Genomic DNA, 25,005 nt, shown 5'->3' with positions numbered 1-25,005 from the left:
AATCATGCCTGATTTCAACTCATCAATTTCCATTCTAACTTCCATGTTATGTTTCTCTTGGTCTGCCATTCTTTGTCTAACAGCAGCTCTAGTTCCGTACTTGTGCGGAGGAATCAGCTTGACGGTAGACAGACAACTCTGAAGATGGAGACAGACAAGGATAAGTGTTCTGGACAACCTGGATAAATGCATGAAGTATGCAAATGATGCAATGCAAATGCAATGTTGTTTGATTTTCAAAGAATTCAAGTTATTAATTTGTAAACATCAAAGCATGAAGGAAGTAAATCCTAAATTGGATCAAAGCATTGATCAAGTTATCATCAAGATCAATCATCCATTTTGGTGGATTAGGGCTTTCACCCCATCAACACCCAAGATCCATTGAGTTTGATGAAACTTATGATGTTTACAAAGAAAGACCTATGAGTTCCTTGGAAATCAAACGAATGCATGGTTTATATATCCATCGTAATCAAGGTCACACAAGGTCACACAAACAAGGTTCAAAGTCACGAGCATGGGGTCAAGGTTAAAAACCACCCACAAAGGTATGTGCTAAGGATTTTTGTACCTGTACAACGGGTTCTACAAAGTTCCCGAGGTCTGCATTCCATCTCGAGAACATTATCGGCTTAAGCGACTTACTCACCAACCAATAATATTCTAAAGAGAAACTCGCTCGAGTGTAGTATCGCGTGACAACCAATTAGGACTTCACCCAAATAGTCTCCGCACTACGTCCTAAAAGGCTAAGATGGGTTAAGGTATTCTAAGGTCCTCAGCTTTACAGACCCAACCAAAAGTAACAATGCTTTCACGACTGACTCGTTCAACACTATCACCTTTAGCCAAGCCATTCTCCACTGAGTTGTGGGTCTCAAGTCAGCTCACGAAGGAATAACTCCACATAAGCCAAAATGACTATACCACATCCTATCTTAATGTACACTCAAGTCCGGGTATAGGACTTATCTCACACAAGTATCACCCAAGCACCCATAAAAAAATATATACAAATAAAGATATATACAAAAGAAATAGCAAACAAGAAGCAATAACATAAACACACAGATAAACAAAATAGGCTAAACCCACTTAGAGAAGTCCCCAGCAGAGTCGCCACTTTTCTGTAGCGGCGGAAATTTTGAGTTTAAGTCATTGGTTAACTTAAATCGTTAAAAAGCAAGAGTCGCCACCGAACTTTTTTAATTCCAAAAGAGGAAAGGGAAAAAACTCGAAAAAACCACAAAAGAAATCTGGATACGGGGGTTGGTTATGTAAGGGGAAGGTGTTAGCACCCCTCACATCTGTGGTACTCCACAGGAACCTTTTGAAAATCTGTGTTTGTGTTAAAATCATTTTTTGTTTGCTAAAAGAAGAAATGAGAAAAGAAATATATACAAAAGAAAAAGGTTATTTACAAAAGAAGAAGGGTATTTACAAAAGTTTGCTCGGCAAGACGTTGTGTCTTGTGCCTACATACCTCCTCAGTGCAATGGAGAAGTCAGAGCATTTGTAGTTCTGCTCAAAAGTTTTGAAAAAAAGATTTTATTGAAAACGGTTTTAAAAGAGAAAGAGTGCAAGTGCACAAAAGCGTTTTAAAGAAGATCACATGACAAAAGTCAAGGTTTTATTATGAAAAGGAGTTTTGAAAACAGGTCGATGGCGGTGCGCAAGGCACTCGACTTACAAAGAGTTGGTTGGGAGCTTGGTATATGGACCAAGTAATTCGAGGGTGAACATTTTATTAAAAGAGAAAAGTAGAAGAAGTAAATGGAAACATACAAGCTCATACAGGTAAAATCCATACAAACAAGCATACAAGTTCAAGCATAAAGGGATGAACATGAAAGAGGTAAAATAAGGGTGTACGTGCAAGTGTGCATGTGTAAGTACGGTTGATGGCGATGCGTGAAGTGCGATCGACTTATGGTAGAAAACGGCTAAGGTCCTAATTTTATTTTGAAAAAAAACGGTTAAAAGCATGCAAGCAATAATAAAATAAAGCGATAAAGGAAAGCGATAAAGGAAAGCGATAAAATTATTACAAGGCTTCGGGGATGGGGATTACACACTTAAACGAATGGGGATGAAAATTAACTACTAATTATTACAACCCAATCGAAATATTAAAGCGGAAAATAAAAGGATAATATATACAAAAATTAAAATGAATTATGAATGTCCACTATAAAATCCTCAAAGATGGTAGTACCTCACAAAAATCAAACAAATGTTAGTCACGGATATATATAATAATGCATGAAAAATGAGAAGGAAATATTAACAATATTATCAAAATAAACATATTAAAATTCTAAAAGAAAATTAAAGTTAAACCACATATTTTTGTATTTTTAAGTAAAAGGAAAAAATAATTAAGTAAATCCTAAAACATATTTTTTGTGTCTTTTTAAAGATTTAGAAATAAAACAAAAAAAACATTAAAAAAAATACTAAACAAAAAAACAATTAAAATGGGCTCAAGAGTAAACACAACCGGGGGTAAGTCCACTATAAGAAGGTTCAAGTTGAAACTCGTTCTGGGCTCAAATGAGCAGCCCAAAACAATTCTGAAGACTGCCAGGAGGGGGCGGAATATGCATTATAAGGTGTGTAAACAAGGATTTCGAATGGGCTCAAGCACCAAAGCCCACAATCCATTTCAAAAACTAAACCCTAAAACTAACAAGTTATCAGCCTCCTACCCTGTTGTTTCATTCGGTCCTTCCCCTGTTTTTTTCCAATCAACAACACTCCAACAACATCCCACCATGAACAAAATCAATCAAAACCAAAACTCTCCCTCCCTGCTTCTCATCATCAAACTTTCTTAATCAGTTATTCCATAACAACAACATATCGATTAACATTCGAAAATCAAAAGCAAACAACAAGCAACAAACTAATTCACAGCAAAACATGTCACATAATGTCAACAACAATAAATCTCATTCAAATCGCAAAGGGAGTACAAACTTAACATGTCAAACAATCATCAATGTGTGTAGATGGAAAGGAAAACGAGATCTGAAAATTACCTATGCTGCATCCGGAAACTGATGCGAATGTTGTTGAAGTTTCCGCAAGTTGAATCGATGCTCGTTGATGTCAGTGCGACATGGTGTCGGTGGTGTTCACGGTGAAAGCATTCTGAAACAAGTTGACGTGTTTTGTTGCTGTTGGTATGGAGGATGCAGATCGGTTCTGAAATGTTGCTGAGTGAACTCGTTGCTGCGTCGTCGGTATTGTTGCTGAAGGTTGTGCGAGTCGGTGATGATGGATGTTATGATGAATCCGCTACGAGGTTGAGCGTGAAGCTGTGATGATGCTGTTGTTTCCGATTTGCAAGGTATGGTGATGGACGGGAGTGTGGTATGAATGAAGGTTTGGATATGGTGTGGAATGTGTGGTTTCTGTGAGGTGGTGTTTGAGTTGAAGTTTGCTTGGAGGAAGATTTCTAGAGTGATTTTGGCAGCGTGACAATGCTTTTTCTTCCCCCTTTCTATTGTGATCTGAAGCTGTTTATATAGGCATAGGAGAGTGAGGGCAATTGAGGAATTTTGTGTGAGGAGAGGATAAGAAAGAATCAAATTCTGTTATGGTGGTGGAATTCTCATGCTGATTTTGTGGGATATTTGGGAGGGGAAGAAAACCGTGTGAAGCTCATGAGTTGTGCAGATATCTTTTCTTTTGTCTGTAGTGAAAGTTTTTTTTTTGGTGGAAATTGAAAATGGGTGTTTACTGCAAGATGAAGGAAAGCGTGAATTTCAAACATTGTCCCACTCTTTTTTGGTTTCATGACTATCTTTAAAATGGCTCAAAGAATATGGCTTGATGGCTTGGATTTGGCTTGGACCAAATTTGTTAATGGACTTTGAATTGTTTCTTATAGAACTTGGACCCAAAATGAACCTTCCTTATTATTTGCACCTATTAAAAGAACAAAACAAAATAAAAGTAATAATAAAAACACAAATAAAATTGTTTTAACATTTTAATAGAAGTTCAAAATAAATTGAACCAAAATTAAAATATTAAAATCATGCAATGGTTAGCCTATTTAAAATTATAAATTGTAAGATAATGTATGAAATGAATGTATTATATATTTTTTTTAAAATTTTTTGAATGAGAATGATGCAAATAAGTACTACATATAATTTTTTTTTGATTTTTGAGATAAAATAAGAATACTAAATGTAAATGATGTAGATAAAAAGTCGGGGCAAAATTTAGGGTACAACAGATGCCCCTATTTAATTATCTTTAGCCAAGTAACTTGAATGATTTAGTCATCAAGATATCGGTGGCAGAAGGTAATTAAATACTTAAAAACCTGAATTTTTCCCCTTGATGCAATGACATGTTATGCTATGAATGCGGGGACGCTTTTTTTTTGTATGATATGATATGAGACAGACTCGAATCTCTGTGGGGAATATAATGCCACGGGAGATAAACTATTGATGGAGAAATTTGGAAAAGGGAGCAAGAACTCCGCATGGGAATACACAAAAAGAATGCATAGTAGACTTGAATGAAAGAAACAGCTGGGGAAAAGGTATGTGTCATCCAGGAATAAAACTGGACTTCAAAGGATCACGATATTCAGGAATAGCACTGAACAAAGAGAAATCACAACATTCAGGAATGGCACTGAATGAGGTGAGAAAATCACGATATCCAGGAATGACACTGAACAAAGAGAAATCACAACATTCAGGAATGGCACTGAACAAAGAGAAATCACAACATTCAGGAATGGCACTGAAAGAAATAAGAATCACAACACTCAGGAATTGCACTGAATGAGGTAAGGAATCACAATATCCAGGAACGGCATTGAATAAAGTGAGAAATATCTTTCAGGAATGGCACTGAAAGAAATAAGAATCACAACACTCAGGAATGGCACTGAATGAGGTAAGGAATCACAATATCCAGGAACGGCACTGAATAAAGTGAGAAATATCTTTCAGGAATGGCACTGAAAGAAAGAAGGAAAAAACATCTAGGAATAGCACTAGACGGAGAAGACAAACAAGTATTTGTTTTGGATAGGTGCCAAGTAGGTTGGACTTTCATCTCAAGGTGAAGATGTTGATAGCAACAAGACCTCGGAGAATGTAAATGAGCATGAATTTTGTTTCTACGCATGATGTTGAATTTTTCTATGCATGGTATATGATCAATGCAATGCAATTGTGTGTGACAACTGAGGTAGACTCTTTTGTGAGGCAAGATTGGAGCTCTGATTCCTCAACACGGGAACTCTTCCAACTCTGCTTGGGAAGAAGATGCTTAAATACACTTCTATTACACTGGTAATTGTATCAAAATGATGATCCTTTGAGAAGGACTAATAAAACTGCTTGGGGATTGTTGAAGAAGATTGCCCCTGATTCACTAATTGTTGCAAGTTAACTGATCATGGCTTCAGTTGAACTGTACTGGGGATGAACTGATCATGGCTTCAATTCTTGAAATGCATGTTGGGATGGCTTGCCCTTGTATAAGTCTTGAAAGGATATTCTGATCAACAAACCTTGACTGAACATCTGAACAACAGGATCTTGAAGTAACGTGCCCCTGATAGGATCACTGATCAAGTTTCTCGACTGTTTGAACTTCCTGAAAAATGAGTGCTTACTTGCAAATAAAATGTTCATTCAAGAATGGTAATTTTAATGCAATGCTCAAAGCATATTTTTGAAATCAAAATCATTGGAATGATGTTATTGATGTAAAGCAAATGGAATCACTGGTCAAAACATAGAGGTTAAGACATTCAAAGTGAAAGATAAAGCAAAGGCATGATATCAAAACAAATGATCGGAAAATCTCATGGGAGTCAGGTTACACAACCTTGTTGTAGTATGCTTCCAAACAAACCTTGCTTCAATTAGGTCTTTTAAAGGTTGTAACGTGGTCAGGTTCACAGTTTCAGAAACAAAGGATATAAGGCTCAAAATTTGATTGTACCCACCCCATCTTCGTGATGATCTCCAGTCCTAACACTCAGTCAATTCAACTTATGCATTCAGGTTCTAAGAGACTTATGGAATTGCACCTTTGATAATGATGATAGTTCACAAGCAAAGAGAACTCTAGAGATGGCAGTCACTTCTTCTTATTGATAACCACAACCTTTTGTTGTTTGAGGAATTTATTGACTTCTCTTTTCTTTTTTATATCTTTTTTCTTTTGATATCCCTAACTTTTGCCTGAACTGTTTATTTTTGAGCTTACAGTCAGCGGGATGACCTTGTTTTTGCCTAAGTCATTTTTGGTCTTGACTTAGCAGGCTTTTCTTTGATTCTATTTTTTTTGATACACATTTTTTTTGAAAGATAGTGACTGCCTTGCTTAATGATTGATGAACCATCGTTGACTTTTGATTGGCATCTCCAACACTTCTTTGATGTGTACGGAGGAACGCTTGAGATTGAAACCTTTGTTGAAAGGTGTACTGAATTATTCTCTTAAAATAGAATGCACAGCCAAATTAACTGAGAACTACCCTGCCCCAGGTTTAAAATGCGGGTTTTTTTCGTACAGAAAGAAACTCCTACTTCGAAGGCTCAGAGGGGTTGACAAGGGATTAACTTCCTTATTTCTCCAGTGTTTGGGAATTGAAGCAATGCCTGTACATCATCAACAAAGTTTTATTTGAAAGCATACAATTCAACAACTTGGGTATTTCGTTGTCATCATCCTCCCTCCAATCTTTGCATAAAACACAAGTTTGATAGAGAAAGCAAATGGAAGAAAATTTTGTAAAAGAAGGCATAAACATAAACATAGTGGAGGTAAATGAATTCAAAATATGCAATGCTCATTTCATTAAACTTAACATTCAGGAACAAACAAAGTTTAAAAGTAACACACAATACAAACAAGGAAATTGTAAACAGTAAAGAAACAAGGCCTAGTGACTAATCAGCAACAAAGATGAGCTATCCCGTCGGAAACACTTGGCTTTAGGAGACCATCTGGATTTGACTTGTCTTCAGCCACTTTGATCTGGCAAAGGATTAGTGACAACGTTAGGACCCATATCCCTGAAAGATAGCATCTTTGATCTAACCAACTCTTGCACCAAGGTCTTCAAAGCATAGCAATGTTCTAAATCATGGCCAGCACCACCCTGATGAAACTCACAATGAAGATCAGGCCGAAATCCTATTGAGGGAGGGTTTCGAGGAGGAGGCATGGGTCTTGTTGTGATCAAACCTTTTCGGACCAGCGCGGGATATAGTTCAGTGTAAGTCATAGGAATAGGATCGAAGTGAGTCCTATCGCGATTCTGATTCTGGTTGGCAACCTGAGGTTGAGGAGCTTGAACTCGCACAGGAGTGACAGCAGATACATAAGGTTGATCACCATTTTGAGGTCTACGGTGAAATCTTCTTCTGTCATCTGACACAGCATTAGTCTCATTCTCTTTCTTCTTCTGGAAGCCCCCAAAAGGTTTCTTTGAAGAATCAACAGCAACAAACACTTTTCCTTTCCTGATTCCTTCTTCTAGCCTTTGACCAATTGTTACCAAATCAGTGAAGTTTGAAGACACACTTCCAATCATCTTCTCCCAAAAGAAAGGAGAAAGGGTATCCATGAACAAGCTAGTTAATTCCTTCTCAGACAAAGGTGGTTCAACTTGGGAAGCTAATTCTCTCCAACGTTGAGCATATTCCTTGAAAGATTCCTTTTCCTTCTGAGCCATGTTCTGAAGTTGACGACGATCAGGTGCCATATCCAGATTATACTTGTACTGTTTCATGAACGCATCAGCTAAATCTTGGAAATTCTGAACACAACCCTTTTCCAAACTCATGTACCACTTCAACGAAGCTCCACTTAAACTGTCTTGAAAGCAATGAACGAGCAAATTCTGGTTGTTGGTGTAAGCAGTCATCTTTCTGTAGTACATGGTCAAATGACTCCTTGGACAAGTATGCCCCTTGTACTTCTCAAACTCGGGAACTTTGAACTTGGACGGCATGACAAGATTTGAAACAAGACCCATATTATCAGCATTCACACTAAAGAAATTGCTTCCTTCCATAGCTCTTAGCCTCTTTTCCAATGCCTGATATTGCTCACGGACTTCTTCAACTTCACCACAATCTCCTTGACTAACACTTCGAGAACCAACAGAACGGTAATCATAGAGAGGATTGTCATAACGAGCTGGAACAGCTTGAGCAGTAGTATGAACAACAGGTGGAGGTTCAGAAAAGACCGGAGGTTGGAATATCTGCCTCGAAGTTTGACCCACCATAGAAGCATTGACATATGTTGGAGAGAAATTCTCAGGTAACCCAAACTCTGGCCAAGTAGAAGGTGGCTTCTGAACCTGTAAAGGATCAACAACAACAGTGGAGACTTCAGAAATAACAGTCCTCTGAGGTGGATCAGTCCTAGCCATCAACACTTGCATCATCTCGGTAAGCTTAATCATGCCTGATTTCAACTCATCAATTTCCATTCTAACTTCCATGTTATGTTTCTCTTGGTCTGCCATTCTTTGTCTAACAGCAGCTCTAGTTCCGTACTTGTGCGGAGGAATCAGCTTGACGGTAGACAGACAACTCTGAAGATGGAGACAGACAAGGATAAGTGTTCTGGACAACCTGGATAAATGCATGAAGTATGCAAATGATGCAATGCAAATGCAATGTTGTTTGATTTTCAAAGAATTCAAGTTATTAATTTGTAAACATCAAAGCATGAAGGAAGTAAATCCTAAATTGGATCAAAGCATTGATCAAGTTATCATCAAGATCAATCATCCATTTTGGTGGATTAGGGCTTTCACCCCATCAACACCCAAGATCCATTGAGTTTGATGAAACTTATGATGTTTACAAAGAAAGACCTATGAGTTCCTTGGAAATCAAACGAATGCATGGTTTATATATCCATCGTAATCAAGGTCACACAAGGTCACACAAACAAGGTTCAAAGTCACGAGCATGGGGTCAAGGTTAAAAACCACCCACAAAGGTATGTGCTAAGGATTTTTGTACCTGTACAACGGGTTCTACAAAGTTCCCGAGGTCTGCATTCCATCTCGAGAACATTATCGGCTTAAGCGACTTACTCACCAACCAATAATATTCTAAAGAGAAACTCGCTCGAGTGTAGTATCGCGTGACAACCAATTAGGACTTCACCCAAATAGTCTCCGCACTACGTCCTAAAAGGCTAAGATGGGTTAAGGTATTCTAAGGTCCTCAGCTTTACAGACCCAACCAAAAGTAACAATGCTTTCACGACTGACTCGTTCAACACTATCACCTTTAGCCAAGCCATTCTCCACTGAGTTGTGGGTCTCAAGTCAGCTCACGAAGGAATAACTCCACATAAGCCAAAATGACTATACCACATCCTATCTTAATGTACACTCAAGTCCGGGTATAGGACTTATCTCACACAAGTATCACCCAAGCACCCATAAAAAAATATATACAAATAAAGATATATACAAAAGAAATAGCAAACAAGAAGCAATAACATAAACACACAGATAAACAAAATAGGCTAAACCCACTTAGAGAAGTCCCCAGCAGAGTCGCCACTTTTCTGTAGCGGCGGAAATTTTGAGTTTAAGTCATTGGTTAACTTAAATCGTTAAAAAGCAAGAGTCGCCACCGAACTTTTTTAATTCCAAAAGAGGAAAGGGAAAAAACTCGAAAAAACCACAAAAGAAATCTGGATACGGGGGTTGGTTATGTAAGGGGAAGGTGTTAGCACCCCTCACATCTGTGGTACTCCACAGGAACCTTTTGAAAATCTGTGTTTGTGTTAAAATCATTTTTTGTTTGCTAAAAGAAGAAATGAGAAAAGAAATATATACAAAAGAAAAAGGTTATTTACAAAAGAAGAAGGGTATTTACAAAAGTTTGCTCGGCAAGACGTTGTGTCTTGTGCCTACATACCTCCTCAGTGCAATGGAGAAGTCAGAGCATTTGTAGTTCTGCTCAAAAGTTTTGAAAAAAAGATTTTATTGAAAACGGTTTTAAAAGAGAAAGAGTGCAAGTGCACAAAAGCGTTTTAAAGAAGATCACATGACAAAAGTCAAGGTTTTATTATGAAAAGGAGTTTTGAAAACAGGTCGATGGCGGTGCGCAAGGCACTCGACTTACAAAGAGTTGGTTGGGAGCTTGGTATATGGACCAAGTAATTCGAGGGTGAACATTTTATTAAAAGAGAAAAGTAGAAGAAGTAAATGGAAACATACAAGCTCATACAGGTAAAATCCATACAAACAAGCATACAAGTTCAAGCATAAAGGGATGAACATGAAAGAGGTAAAATAAGGGTGTACGTGCAAGTGTGCATGTGTAAGTACGGTTGATGGCGATGCGTGAAGTGCGATCGACTTATGGTAGAAAACGGCTAAGGTCCTAATTTTATTTTGAAAAAAAACGGTTAAAAGCATGCAAGCAATAATAAAATAAAGCGATAAAGGAAAGCGATAAAGGAAAGCGATAAAATTATTACAAGGCTTCGGGGATGGGGATTACACACTTAAACGAATGGGGATGAAAATTAACTACTAATTATTACAACCCAATCGAAATATTAAAGCGGAAAATAAAAGGATAATATATACAAAAATTAAAATGAATTATGAATGTCCACTATAAAATCCTCAAAGATGGTAGTACCTCACAAAAATCAAACAAATGTTAGTCACGGATATATATAATAATGCATGAAAAATGAGAAGGAAATATTAACAATATTATCAAAATAAACATATTAAAATTCTAAAAGAAAATTAAAGTTAAACCACATATTTTTGTATTTTTAAGTAAAAGGAAAAAATAATTAAGTAAATCCTAAAACATATTTTTTGTGTCTTTTTAAAGATTTAGAAATAAAACAAAAAAAACATTAAAAAAAATACTAAACAAAAAAACAATTAAAATGGGCTCAAGAGTAAACACAACCGGGGGGTAAGTCCACTATAAGAAGGTTCAAGTTGAAACTCGTTCTGGGCTCAAATGAGCAGCCCAAAACAATTCTGAAGACTGCCAGGAGGGGGCGGAATATGCATTATAAGGTGTGTAAACAAGGATTTCGAATGGGCTCAAGCACCAAAGCCCACAATCCATTTCAAAAACTAAACCCTAAAACTAACAAGTTATCAGCCTCCTACCCTGTTGTTTCATTCGGTCCTTCCCCTGTTTTTTTCCAATCAACAACACTCCAACAACATCCCACCATGAACAAAATCAATCAAAACCAAAACTCTCCCTCCCTGCTTCTCATCATCAAACTTTCTTAATCAGTTATTCCATAACAACAACATATCGATTAACATTCGAAAATCAAAAGCAAACAACAAGCAACAAACTAATTCACAGCAAAACATGTCACATAATGTCAACAACAATAAATCTCATTCAAATCGCAAAGGGAGTACAAACTTAACATGTCAAACAATCATCAATGTGTGTAGATGGAAAGGAAAACGAGATCTGAAAATTACCTATGCTGCATCCGGAAACTGATGCGAATGTTGTTGAAGTTTCCGCAAGTTGAATCGATGCTCGTTGATGTCAGTGCGACATGGTGTCGGTGGTGTTCACGGTGAAAGCATTCTGAAACAAGTTGACGTGTTTTGTTGCTGTTGGTATGGAGGATGCAGATCGGTTCTGAAATGTTGCTGAGTGAACTCGTTGCTGCGTCGTCGGTATTGTTGCTGAAGGTTGTGCGAGTCGGTGATGATGGATGTTATGATGAATCCGCTACGAGGTTGAGCGTGAAGCTGTGATGATGCTGTTGTTTCCGATTTGCAAGGTATGGTGATGGACGGGAGTGTGGTATGAATGAAGGTTTGGATATGGTGTGGAATGTGTGGTTTCTGTGAGGTGGTGTTTGAGTTGAAGTTTGCTTGGAGGAAGATTTCTAGAGTGATTTTGGCAGCGTGACAATGCTTTTTCTTCCCCCTTTCTATTGTGATCTGAAGCTGTTTATATAGGCATAGGAGAGTGAGGGCAATTGAGGAATTTTGTGTGAGGAGAGGATAAGAAAGAATCAAATTCTGTTATGGTGGTGGAATTCTCATGCTGATTTTGTGGGATATTTGGGAGGGGAAGAAAACCGTGTGAAGCTCATGAGTTGTGCAGATATCTTTTCTTTTGTCTGTAGTGAAAGTTTTTTTTTTGGTGGAAATTGAAAATGGGTGTTTACTGCAAGATGAAGGAAAGCGTGAATTTCAAACATTGTCCCACTCTTTTTTGGTTTCATGACTATCTTTAAAATGGCTCAAAGAATATGGCTTGATGGCTTGGATTTGGCTTGGACCAAATTTGTTAATGGACTTTGAATTGTTTCTTATAGAACTTGGACCCAAAATGAACCTTCCTTATTATTTGCACCTATTAAAAGAACAAAACAAAATAAAAGTAATAATAAAAACACAAATAAAATTGTTTTAACATTTTAATAGAAGTTCAAAATAAATTGAACCAAAATTAAAATATTAAAATCATGCAATGGTTAGCCTATTTAAAATTATAAATTGTAAGATAATGTATGAAATGAATGTATTATATATTTTTTTTAAAATTTTTTGAATGAGAATGATGCAAATAAGTACTACATATAATTTTTTTTTGATTTTTGAGATAAAATAAGAATACTAAATGTAAATGATGTAGATAAAAAGTCGGGGCAAAATTTAGGGTACAACAGTATGTCACACAGATGTTTCTGAAAAGCATATTGCACAAATGAATATAAAAGAATTACATACAAAAATATTTTCTATGAAAGAGTATAAACAAAAATGTTCTTGAGTGTGTTGAAAATATTCTTGACTTTCTCTCTCTGTCTCTCTCTCTCTCTCTCTTTCTCTCTCTCTATCTATCTATCTCTCTCTCTCTCTCTCTCTCTCTCTCTCTCTCTCTTTGTGTAAGCAAAATATCACGTTAAAGATGTTTGATCAAAGTTCACGCATGCTTTGAATATTTCAGCACTCCTTTATATAGGCGATGAAAAATCCATTGGAGGGAAGAAAGGAAATTGCGAAATTTCAGTTGTATTCTTGCATAACGGTTTGCATGAATGGTACAATAATACATCTCATATCCCATGAAATTAGGGTAGTGGAGAGAATGGTGATCTTGTACTGTGTACTATTTTCTCACGTAAAACCTTTTTGATCTTATCTTATAATCTTCAAAGGCTTCAGAATGGGTGTTGATGAAGCAAGCTAGAAGGATCAAAAACTGTATAAGAGAATCTTCAGCACCTGGTCTTTAGAGTCTTTAGAACTTAATTAGTCTTTAGAATTTGGTCTTCAGAGTCTGTAGAGCGTATAACTTCGGAGCGTGACCAAATCTTGGACTTCAAAGTCTTTAAAATTTGGTCTTCAGAGTCTGCAGAACCAAATCTTGTTCTTACACGTGTTTCTTGTTTACATCCGTTTTTAGTATAACAGGTGTAAATTTTAAAATTATATTCTTCCACTAGTGACAATGTTAACCATCGACAATGGTTATCTCTATAGAACTTGACATGTATGCTCTTACGTGAGCTTCATTCTTCTAGTATGCTTCCATGCATTTCTGGTCTTGGAAATCGCTTCTAACTACTATCTCACCATCTGAAAACCTCCTTTACGACTTTCAGCCACTCATGTCGCTGGGGTGTTTTGGTCGCACCATGTTGTGATGTTGAAATACCTTCAAAACATTTAAACTATGGACTTAGGAATATAATGTGTCCCCAACATTTTATGAGTGTGTCGAATTTGACGCTTGTCGAAGTGCTGATTTGTGCAACCATTTTCGAGATTCTAGACATGTTTTGAAGAAAGAGTGATCATAATCTTGTGGATCTGTTCTTGAGACTCTTCTAAACCAAACCTAGTAAGTTAGACGGACCATCTTCGTCGACATGACTAGTGTGTCGAAGATTCGATTTTTTCATACTTAGTCATTTTCAAACATGGTTATTGTCATTCTATATTAAATCCTTCCGTTAAAATTTCTAGGCTAACTCGGTGAAAATAATAGATTTGCCTTTAACTACTTCCACAAACGATTCACTCGAATCAAAACCATCTTTTTATTATAAAAATAATTTACATAAATTTATACGTAAGTGTTTATCGTGATAAGTATTTGTATTATAATCGACAAATAAATTGTTGATCAAATTAAACAAATCTAAATTATTTAACAAAAATTAATAAATTGAGAGAAAAGACAAATCAAACAAAAAGAAGAAGAAAAATGTCTTGTGAACACATGTATCAAAGTCCCAAGAATCACATATCGATCTTGAGAGAAATTTTACTAAAGCATGCCAATTAAAAGAACATATTGAGAAACAGAAACAAATCTTACATTTATGAATTTCAAATACCACACAAACCTCTTTCAACTAATACATATGTTGAAATTCTTTTTTTCACACAAACACATAAAATATAGTCATGCATCATGTCAAACAATACTTGGATTCAGAGAAGCATATTGAAGAAGCTCAACATCATTCTCAAACTTAGCCATATTCTTCTCTTCCAAGTTCACAATAGCTTCAATCCCATTCCCATCTTTTGTATCCATCATAAATATTATATTCCTCATAGAGCAACAAAAGGTGGTCACCCATGTTGGTTTTCCCCATCCAAAATTTACTTCATAAATTCCAAACCAACACCAACTACTAAATATAAACAAATTATTATCCTCAGTATTAGGCTCATTAATATTTTCCCAACACTCAGAAATGAATGACAAATTGTGCTTCTCTTTTCCTCCAAGCATTTCCGGAATAACATTGCCAAATTCAGATAACCCTTCTTTAATTTTGGATACCAAATCATGTAACTCCATTTTCTCCTTATCCGCGGATAAACCCGAGAACCAAAGCATGTTCCCTACGCGCTTTTCAGACAATGGAGGAACCATTCTTTTGCGAAGATCCACAAGCATGTTGAACGTTGATGTCTTGAAATTTAATCCTCTTGATAAAACCGCACGCTGGTAAATCAATGCACTTACAACTTGTACACGTGAGGGAGAAAAATCCACAGAATTTCTTACCATTTTCTTGAGGGAGTTAATCTTTGAGGCTTCAAACACAAACCTTTTACTCACCACGTTGTTTCCTTTCCAAAGCTCAAGTTCGGGGAAAATAGGTATATCTCTTTGAGGAAAAATTGAAGCTTCTCCATCAAGTAACGGAGAGGGTAATACTGATAACCCTAACCCTAACCCATCTTCTTGTTCTTGTTCTAGTTCTACTTTTTGGTTGGTGATGGCCCAATCCTTCATGAAGTTGAAAAGAGTGGAAGCGTCACCAAGTTTGTGACTCATGCAAATACTTAACCCGATTCCTCCACATGCAAAACAATTGATTTGAATGAAAATTAGAGACGCGCTCCAATCCATGTCTTTCCATTGTAATTCGTCCGGAAACAAAGGGTTTAGCAATTTTTCTGAGGGATTTTGGAGGATATCTGATAGTTTGTTTTCGGTCTTTGCGACTAGAAATGATACACCTTGATCATTACATTCGATGGAAATTTTATTTTCAAACCTGCCAGCAAAATGATAGTATTTGGATAGAATTTGAGATAAAGATTTTCGAAGTTGTGATATTTTAGAATTTTTGTTTGTATTCTGGTTTGAATTGTAAAAGAAAATCACTGGCACATATTTATGAAAAAACATGTTGTCTATGAAAGAAAGTGGATACATTCTGAGGTGAGAAGGAGTTGGTGATGAAGGTTTTATGAATTCTCTAGAAAGAAATTCCATTTCTATTGTAATTTGTTGGGAAACTGCAATTGATATGTTTATACTTTCAATTAAGTGCATTGCCATTCATGACTATGGCACAAGTGTTTATATAAGAATGCTAGCTATTGCAAGATAACTATTAATATATATAAAGTTGCTGTTTTATTAAATGTGTAAAATAGAATTAAGGGGTATAATATTGCATCATGGATCACCATTAATCAAAAACTTGTTATTTACACATGTGTTTGATTTTAATAAAGAAAGCTTGATAATAGTATAATCACGTTGGTTTCTTTGATTGAAAATGAAATTTTAAAATACTTAAGCTGTAATACTAGTAACAAAGACCTCTCAACAATTATTGGAGGCAATAAAATTTAAAAATTATGAGAAGCTGGAAACTCTATCAAATTAAATTTGTTATTGCAACTTATATTTGCAAAATGATTTACATAAGGATCAACTTCTTAATAAATACGTTTAATTTGACATTTCTAATTTATTTCGATTCATGAAAAAAAACAAATTAAATAAAAATTATAAGAGGTAATTATAGATTTGTGAGAATCTCAAATAAGGGCGACATACGGGCCCTACAAAAAAAATCATTAGTGACGTGAAATTCACGCCACACCAAACAAAAACACTTCGCAAACTGAAATTTGCAACGTTGCTAAATACGCCGCAGGAGAGCGGGTGACAACTAAGTAGTGACGTAATATTCACTTCACTAATTAGTGACATGAATATCACGTGTCTTTTATGTGTGTTAGGAAGAATGCTGCCAGAATTAAAAAAGGCCCATTTGGCTTAAAGACTTCGTATGAGCCAAGAGGGGTGTCTTTAGTCAAAGTTTAATTATTAAGTATTTTCCTTTGTTTATGGGTTATTTAGGCTTTTGGCCCATTTAGAGAACAAACCCTACTATATAAGCTTTGTATGTTGCCTCTTTTTGAGTTAAGAAGAAAAGTTGTTTTATCTTATTGTCTTTTAATGCAATTTAGATCTAGGGTTTCTGAACATTAAACCTATCATTGGTGCTTCCATTGCTCTTTCTCAATTCCTCCCATGGCTCCCCCAAGACCTTCTAACCCTTCTTCTAAAGAAATTGTAGAAGAAGCTTTACAAATGTCAACCTTTCATTTAAACCAAGCCATGGCTGAAACACAAGAACAACTAGATGTGAGGTTTGCTCAAGTTCATGATGATATAGCAAAACAAGTGGGTGAGATTCATACAAGGTTAGAGAATGACAAAAGTGTGGAAGATTCAAGATATCAAGCTGTTATGGAGGTTCTGCAGAAAATTTCTATGCAACAAGACAAACAACCTACTGCTACAGCAGCTGCTAACTCTGGTGGCAGCAACTCAGGTATCCAACCCTCTTCCCTTTCCTTTGGTTCTCAACCTTCAACCCATGTGCTCACACCCACCCACTCACCCACACCACAAATTCTTACAACACCCCATTCCACACTCAGACCCCCTATGACCCACCCATTTACCACCGTTCAGCCCACATTTCCCATACCACCCCAATTCAGCGCTGCACCTCCCCCTTTTACGACTTACCCTCCATTCACACCCCAATTTGCCTTTGTCCCACTGGCCCAGCCCGACCCATACCACCCGCTGGCCCATATACCCCCCACTACCCCCTTTGAGATCCCCAAAATTAGAATTACCCTTATTTGATGGTTCCAACCCATTAGAGTGGTTATTTCAGGCTGATCAGTTTTTTAGTTTCTACAATCTTCCATCGGAAAACCGTTTATCTCTTATTTCATTTTATATGAAAGGTGATGCATTAGGTTGGTTTAAGTGGATGCATCACAATCGTTTGTTGGCAAATTGGTTTTCATTCACAAGAGCCTTAGAATTACGCTTTGGCCCTTCTACATTTGAAAATCACCAAGCGGAATTATTTAAATTAAAACAAACTGGTTCTGTTATTGGAGTATCAAACAAAATTTGAACAGCTAGGGAATCAAGTTGTGGGTCTGCCAGCAGTAGCCATCCTAAACTGTTTCATATCAGGCCTACATGTGGACATTCAAAATGAATTGGCTATTCACAAACCTACATCTATTTCACAAGCTATTGGGCTTGCAAAATTAATTGAGTCCAAACTAAAGGATTCCAAACAGAAATTTCAAAAACCCTTTTCCCCAAACTTCCAGAAATCCGCCCCTACACCCCCAACCACTCAAAACCCCACGGCCCAGCCCAATTCAACAACTCAGAAAAATCCCATCTCACAACAGCCCAAATTTCCCATTCGTAAACTGACCCAAGCCCAATTACAAGAGAGACGAGCCCAAGGACTCTGTTTTAATTGTGATGAAAAATTCATCACAGGACATAAATGTTCTACAAACAGATTTTTTATTCTATTAGCTGAGGATGAAGGTTTTTTGGCTGAATCAGAAATGTTGTTGAAAGTATTTTTGGGTAAATATTTTCGGTAATATATCGTATCCACAGGGATTGGTTTAATATCACTGCCGTTCTATAGTTGATTATTTTGAGTGAGAAAAGTTAATTGGATTTGTTTTATGATTCTAAGACTATCAATTGTAAACAATAATTTAAATGCAAATAATGAACGTTTGTTAACGATTTAGGAAATATGTTGAGCTTTAGGGTTCATCAACCTATTCCTATACAATTTATCAATTAATTCACAATTGAACAATCTTTTGAATTACTATCTTCACTTATCCTCAAATATGATTCCATGTCTGCAAATCAAATTAGATAAACTTTTACCAGTATGAGATTTGATCTCTCCAAATATCAATATCGATAATAGTAATAAGGAACGATAATTATGAAAACTCAATCACAATTCCATCTCTGCAAATTGGGATTGAATCAATATAGCAACCTAGGGCAAAAGTTAAATCCTTTCTTTCGATCAAAGATTCAACAATGGTGTAAAGTAAAAACAAGGTTTCTTATTGATAATAAATTCAAACAATTGTTCATAGGAAAGAATCAATGATATTGTATATTCATAGGTTAATTACTACCTTAAACTCAACAAGAGGAATTTAGCTCTCCATAGACATGAAGAACACACAAGAATTAATAGAGGGATTCATCTTCATCAATGGAATGTCTTCGATTGGTAAAGAATTGGCCTTCAATTGTTGTTCTTGACTGCAAACTCAGAATGCTCTCCTAATTTCGCTCACAAAAGATCTCCCTTTACTTGGAAGCTAGGGCTTCTATTTATAAGTTTTGGGCCTTGTAACGCAGCCACCACGCCTCGGCACGCAATGGCGCGGCGCGAACCCAAACAGAGAGTTTGGCGCATCTCGCCCCTTTATTGGTGCGGCTCGCCCTTTAATTCTTCTTCCTTCTTTGTGATTCTTCCTCTCTAGAGCTTTACGCCAGCGTGTTTCCTAGTCTTTGCCTCTTAGCTTCAATATCTGCATAATTAACACCCAAAGTGATGCAATTTGTTCTAAAATTAGCTTCGAACCTTGAAAGTTCAATTCTAACTATAAAATCCGTAAAATGCACAAGATCTATTCACTTTTAGCTCAAAGGGTAGTTAATCTAACACATTAAATTACCATTAATTCACTCCTAACAAATGTCCACAATTGAAGAACCACCACCAGAACCAGAATTCAATGATACCTATTTCCAACTATCCCCTCAGGCCTTAACCGGACATTACCATCCACAAATATTGAAATTCAAAGGATCAATTCAAGGCTTACCCATAATGGTTCTGGTTGACACCGAGAGTACTCACAACATCATGCAGCCTAGAATTGCTCAACACCTAAACCTTAAGCCCACCTCAATCAATCAATTTTCTGTGATGGTAGGAAATGGATCTCATCTCCAATGTGAAGGATTGTGCAACAATGTAGAAATACTCCTCCAACAGAAACCATTCACACTCCCCTTTTATTTACTCCCAATCGAAGGCGCTGACATAGTTTTGGGAATGGCATGGCTTAGAACCCTTGGCCCAATTCAAGCAGATTTTTCAGTTCCTTCTCTCACATTCAAACATAAAAATACCTCTTTAACCCTCACCGGCGACCATGACTCTACACCTCTCAATACTACATTCCACCAACTCCGCCAACTCATCCACACCGACTCGATTGCATCTTTTCACTTGTTACTAATGGAACCCATTATATCACAAACCCACACTCATAATTCTGCAGCCTCAATAACCCAAGCCCAACCACCCTTACCAACCAAACTCACCAAACTCTTGAACAATTTTCAAGCCATTTTTCAACAACCTAAAGGCCTTCCCCCCCAACGACCCCATGACCACCATATAAATCTATTACCCAACACACCACCTGTCAACGTGAAACCCTATAGATACCCTCACGCAAAAAAAAGAAACCATGACCAAAATGATACAAGAAATGCTACAAGAAGGAACTATCAGACCTAGTACTAGCCCTTTTTCTTCCCCGGTTTTATTAGTAAAAAAAAAAGATGGGACATGGCGGTTCTGTGTCGATTATAGAGCATTGAATGCGGTGACTATCAAGGATTGTTTTCCCATACCCACTATTGCTGAGTTATTGGATGAACTTGGTTCAGCTACTATTTTTTCCAAGATAGATTTATGTTCAGGATACCATCAGATCCGAGTTGCATCAAGAGACACGTATAAAACAGCTTTTCGAACTTTTGATGGGCATTACGAATTTCTTGTAATGCCCTTTGGCCTAACTAATGGCCCATCTACTTTCCAATCGGCTATGAATGACTTACTTCGCCCTTACTTAAGAAAATTTGTACTAGTTTTCTTTGATGATATTTTAATATACAGTGCTAATTTTGAAGATTATCTAACACATTTGCAGGTTGTTTTTGAGTTGTTAGCTAAGCAAGCATTTTTTGTGAAGTTATCTAAGTGTGTTTTTGCCGCAGTTCAAATTGAGTACCTAGGACATATAATTTCAGCCGGCGGTGTTGCACCGGATTCAGAGAAAATTAAAGCCATTGTCGATTGGCCAGCACCACGTTCACTCTCGACACTCCGCGGCTTTTTAAGTCTCACCGGATTTTATCGCCGTTTTGTAAAAAGTTACGCCACTCTCGCCGCTCCCCTCACCGACTTGTTACGTTCCACTAAATTCACATGGAGTACAGAGGCTGCTCAGGCCTTTACAGAGCTGAAACAGAAAATGACCGACATGCCGGTCTTAGCACTACCAGACTTTACAAAAGAATTTACAATAGAGACGGATGCTTTCGGCGTCGCCATTGGTGCTGTTTTGTCCCAAGCAGGCCATCCAATTGCTTACTTCAGCAAGAAACTTTGTTCGTGCATGCAAGCTTCATCTGTCTATGTTCGGGAAATGTTTGCCATCACAGAATCCGTCAAGAAGTGGCATCAGTACCTCTTAGGTCAGCGGTTTCACATTTACACTGATCAAAAGAGCTTACGAGATATGTTACTACAACGCATACAAACTCCAGAACAAGAAAGATGGACAGCGAAGTTACAAGGATTTGATTTTGAGATTTCATCCAAACCTGGAAGGTCGAATCTGGTTGCAAATTCCTTAAGTCGAAAGCTTGAACCAGAAAATCCCACCCTACTACTCTTTTCTTCACCTCTTCCTGATTTACTCCACACCTTGAAACAATTTTACACACAAGACAGTGTTGGTCAGAATTTAATTCAGTTAGCAACACAACAGAACCAGAACAGAGCATACACGTGTCATACCCCAAATTTGCCCGCCATATTTCTAACAGTCGAATTTTCTTAAACTTGAGTCTCATAATTTTCAGTTTATTTTTACTAATATTTTGACATTAATTTATTTGGCATATTCCAAAATATACAGTGTATTTTAAATTACTTGTAACAAATATTCACTTGCCCTTCATATAATTTCAAATGTCTTTATATTTCAAATAAATCAAACAGTGCAATTGGTAAGAGGTAAGACTCCCAAGCATAGGGTCACAAGTTCGATCCCTTTGAATGACTTTTTAAATTTTCGTTACTTTTAAAATCTTAAATTTATTTTACTATTATAATTATTTTTGTTCCAAAAAAAAGGATAGTTAGGAATTAGTATAGTTACTGTAGCTATTTTCTTTAAAAAGGAATGAGTCAATTAAAAATAATTGCTATTATTTTGGTTCTACGGTTTCTAGGTGTAATTTTTATTTTTATTTTTATTTTTATTTTTTTTTTATTTTTTATTTTTTATTTTTTAAATAGTAAAATTCAAGTTTAATTTCATTGGCTCTTGTTAACCGTTAATAGTTGTATATATTAATATTTAATTTTTATTACATTATTCTTATTAGTATAAATTTTAGAAAAAAAACAAAATTAGACTTTAATTTTAGTCATCCTTTTAAAATAAAATAAAAAAAAAAAAACTTTATATATGAATCACAATTACTTTTTTTTTTTTTTCCTATTAATAAAAAAATAAAATCTAAAATAATAATAAAATAAAAAATGGTCAAAGATCACGTTTCAAGGCATTTAAGAAAAATTTGAAGATGGTTTAATATTATTGCTGTAAGTCTTAATTCTAGCCATTATTATAGGAAATAGAATAGTTATTATCATTGAATTTATTTGGTTATTCAAGATGTGAATTCATTAAAATTTATCGTTACTATTATTGTCATAAGTTTTAAAAAGAAAATAAAAGGATATATTTACCATGGTCATTATATTATTTTATTATTATTAATTAATATTATTATATAATTAATATATTAACTATTACTTTTAAGATTTAGTATAATTTATTACTTTTTAGAATTTTAATCTTCTTTTAATATTTGGTAGACTTTTGTAACTTTTTTATTATTAGGATTATTATTTATTAGAATGTCATTTAAAAATAAAATAAAAAAAAACTTTTAGAATTACGGTTACTATTTTTTTTTTTTTTTTTTTTTTTTTTTTTTTTTTTCAATTAGTAAAGAAATTTTTTTTTCCAAAAAAAAAGAGAATATTAATTCAAAACGAAAAGAAGGAAACCTCTACGGTTACTACCTTTTTGCAATCAGTAAGAAACTTTCAATTTACTACTGTTATTAGAATAACATTAATTAAGTTTTATTATCATTAAGTTTTATTAGTAGCTTTTTCTATTATATTAAAGTATTAACTTAATTAGAATATTTAAATTACAAACCCTAATTTGTTCAGATCTTAGTCCAAATTGAATCGAAGGTAAAGATTAATAAGGAAATTATTGACTTTTATCATGTGAATAAGAATACGAAATTCGTCCAAATGCAATACATAATTAAAACACAAATTCTACAAAAACAACCTAAAATCTGAATCAATAAACCTTAAAATCAAATCGGATCCGAAATTAATTCACAATCAAATTTCAATCAAAATCAATAACGCCAAATCAAATCTTCCATTAATCTGAATCAAACTAATCAATGTACTTCCTAATCTAACTAATTCTAAAACCCTATAAATTCATCCTAAAACTAGTTGAATGGGACCAAAAAATTAACCGAAAAAATCAGACAAAAAAATTGAAAGCGAAAAGAAGGAGTAGAAGGGGATTGTTGCTGCAGATCCTCATTACGAACCCTTAGCCGAAACTTCAAAGCAATCGGCCGCCACCACTCAATCTGGGTTTCACGTTTGAAACCCCAGACCGCCGTCGATCCGCACCGTCCTCTTGCTACGCCACCGCCTTCAAGTCTTGCACTTGTGAAAGAGAAGAAAGGGAGGTCAAAGAAGGAAGGTTCAGAAATCATAAGAACTCGCTCGAAGATTCAATAGGAGGTAATTCGAAAAAACACTTAGCTGTAGGTGATTATGCTTGATTTTTGATTGTTGTGTGATTGGGGATTTAGAGTTTGATGGTTTGGATTCACGTGGGATAATTTCTGGTTTTTTTTTTCTTTTGTTTGGTTGTTATGGATGTTGTTGGTGATTAGAGAAAGATGAGAGAGAATCGTGAGGAAGAGAAAGAATCGTTAGGGATATATGAAAAGGAAAATAAAATAAATGAATTAAAAATGATCCCCATGTATGTGCTCTCCTTTACCATACACCCGCGGTCCATATTAAATCATAGCCGTACGATCTCAACGTGCGTGCCAAATTACGTGAGCACCACGGTAACGCCTACGTCCCCCCACACCTGATCCGAACGGATCAAGGTGTGTTGATAATGGGCCCAGCCCAATGCTTTTTGCGCCCCTGTTTTACTCTTTTTTACAAAAGATGTATAAAATACACCCCTCCCTGGCTTATTGGGTTCAGATATACATCTGGACCTAATTATCTTTTCTAATACACCTCTAGTTTTAGTTTAACACCTCTGGTTCATTTTAATCAATTAAATTATTAATCTTATGTCATTATAAATTTCTAATCTATTTTTTTAATACATAACATATAATTATTTAATATATTTTATAAAAAATCACTAAGTTGGATATAGTTATTTTAAGATAAATCTCTTATTTTATTAACTTTCAAATATTTTCTAAATACATATTTTACTAAATTTTAATTTAATTATTATAGATACATCCAATTAAAAAACTCAAAACATCTAAAACTTTTTACTAATACTAAACCAATGTTAATTTCATAAAAAAAAAGGATTGTACAATTGTTTTTTTACTAAACTTCGAACTACGCCCACAATTACCTTATTTTCTAAACCGGACGAAATTCAAAGGAGAATTCAAAAGTAATTATTCAATCCTATAAAAAATAATCAACCAAAAACCCGAACTACGAATTGGGACTCTGATTCTCCATAAGGAGATACGTAGGCATTCAATCGAAAATTGAAGCGAGTCCCCTAATAAATAAATAAATCCCGTTTCTTTTTATAAATATGAAAATAATGCTTTAGAAACCTTAGAAAAAACCTAGATCAAAAGGGGGTCCCCTTGAGTACAAGGGAAATAAAGGGTGCCTAACACCTTCCCTTTATTTAATTAACTCGCGAACTTAGAATCTCTGAAAATATAGGGTTATCCATTTAATTCCCTTCCCTTAAGATAAAAATAATGGTGGCGACTCTCTAAAATTTTAAGCCGGTTGCTACAGCTGGCGACTCTGCTGGGGAGTTCCTTAAAATAGAGTATTCCCTACCTTTAGGTCTAGGTTTGCTGTTGGGGTTTTTATTATTTTTGCATTTATTTTTCATATTGTGTTTTATTTATTATATTGTTTATTTGTTATTTTGTTATTTATTTATTTTTCATATAT

The 25,005-nt window shown here is 35.6% G+C and overlaps 1 pseudogene; it reads right to left on the bottom strand.

Annotated features, from left to right (window-relative positions):
* Positions 1–14,459: 14,459 nt before the first annotated feature.
* LOC131605855 (stemmadenine O-acetyltransferase-like) lies at positions 14,460–15,857 on the bottom strand (annotated as a pseudogene).
* Between the last annotated feature and the right edge of the window lie 9,148 nt (positions 15,858–25,005).

This window comes from Vicia villosa, linkage group LG5 (assembly GCF_029867415.1).
Source record: "Vicia villosa cultivar HV-30 ecotype Madison, WI linkage group LG5, Vvil1.0, whole genome shotgun sequence".
Lineage (NCBI taxonomy): Eukaryota > Viridiplantae > Streptophyta > Magnoliopsida > Fabales > Fabaceae > Vicia > Vicia villosa.
Note: the sequence above shows the minus strand (reverse complement) of the source record. Positions and strands in the feature narration are given on the sequence as shown.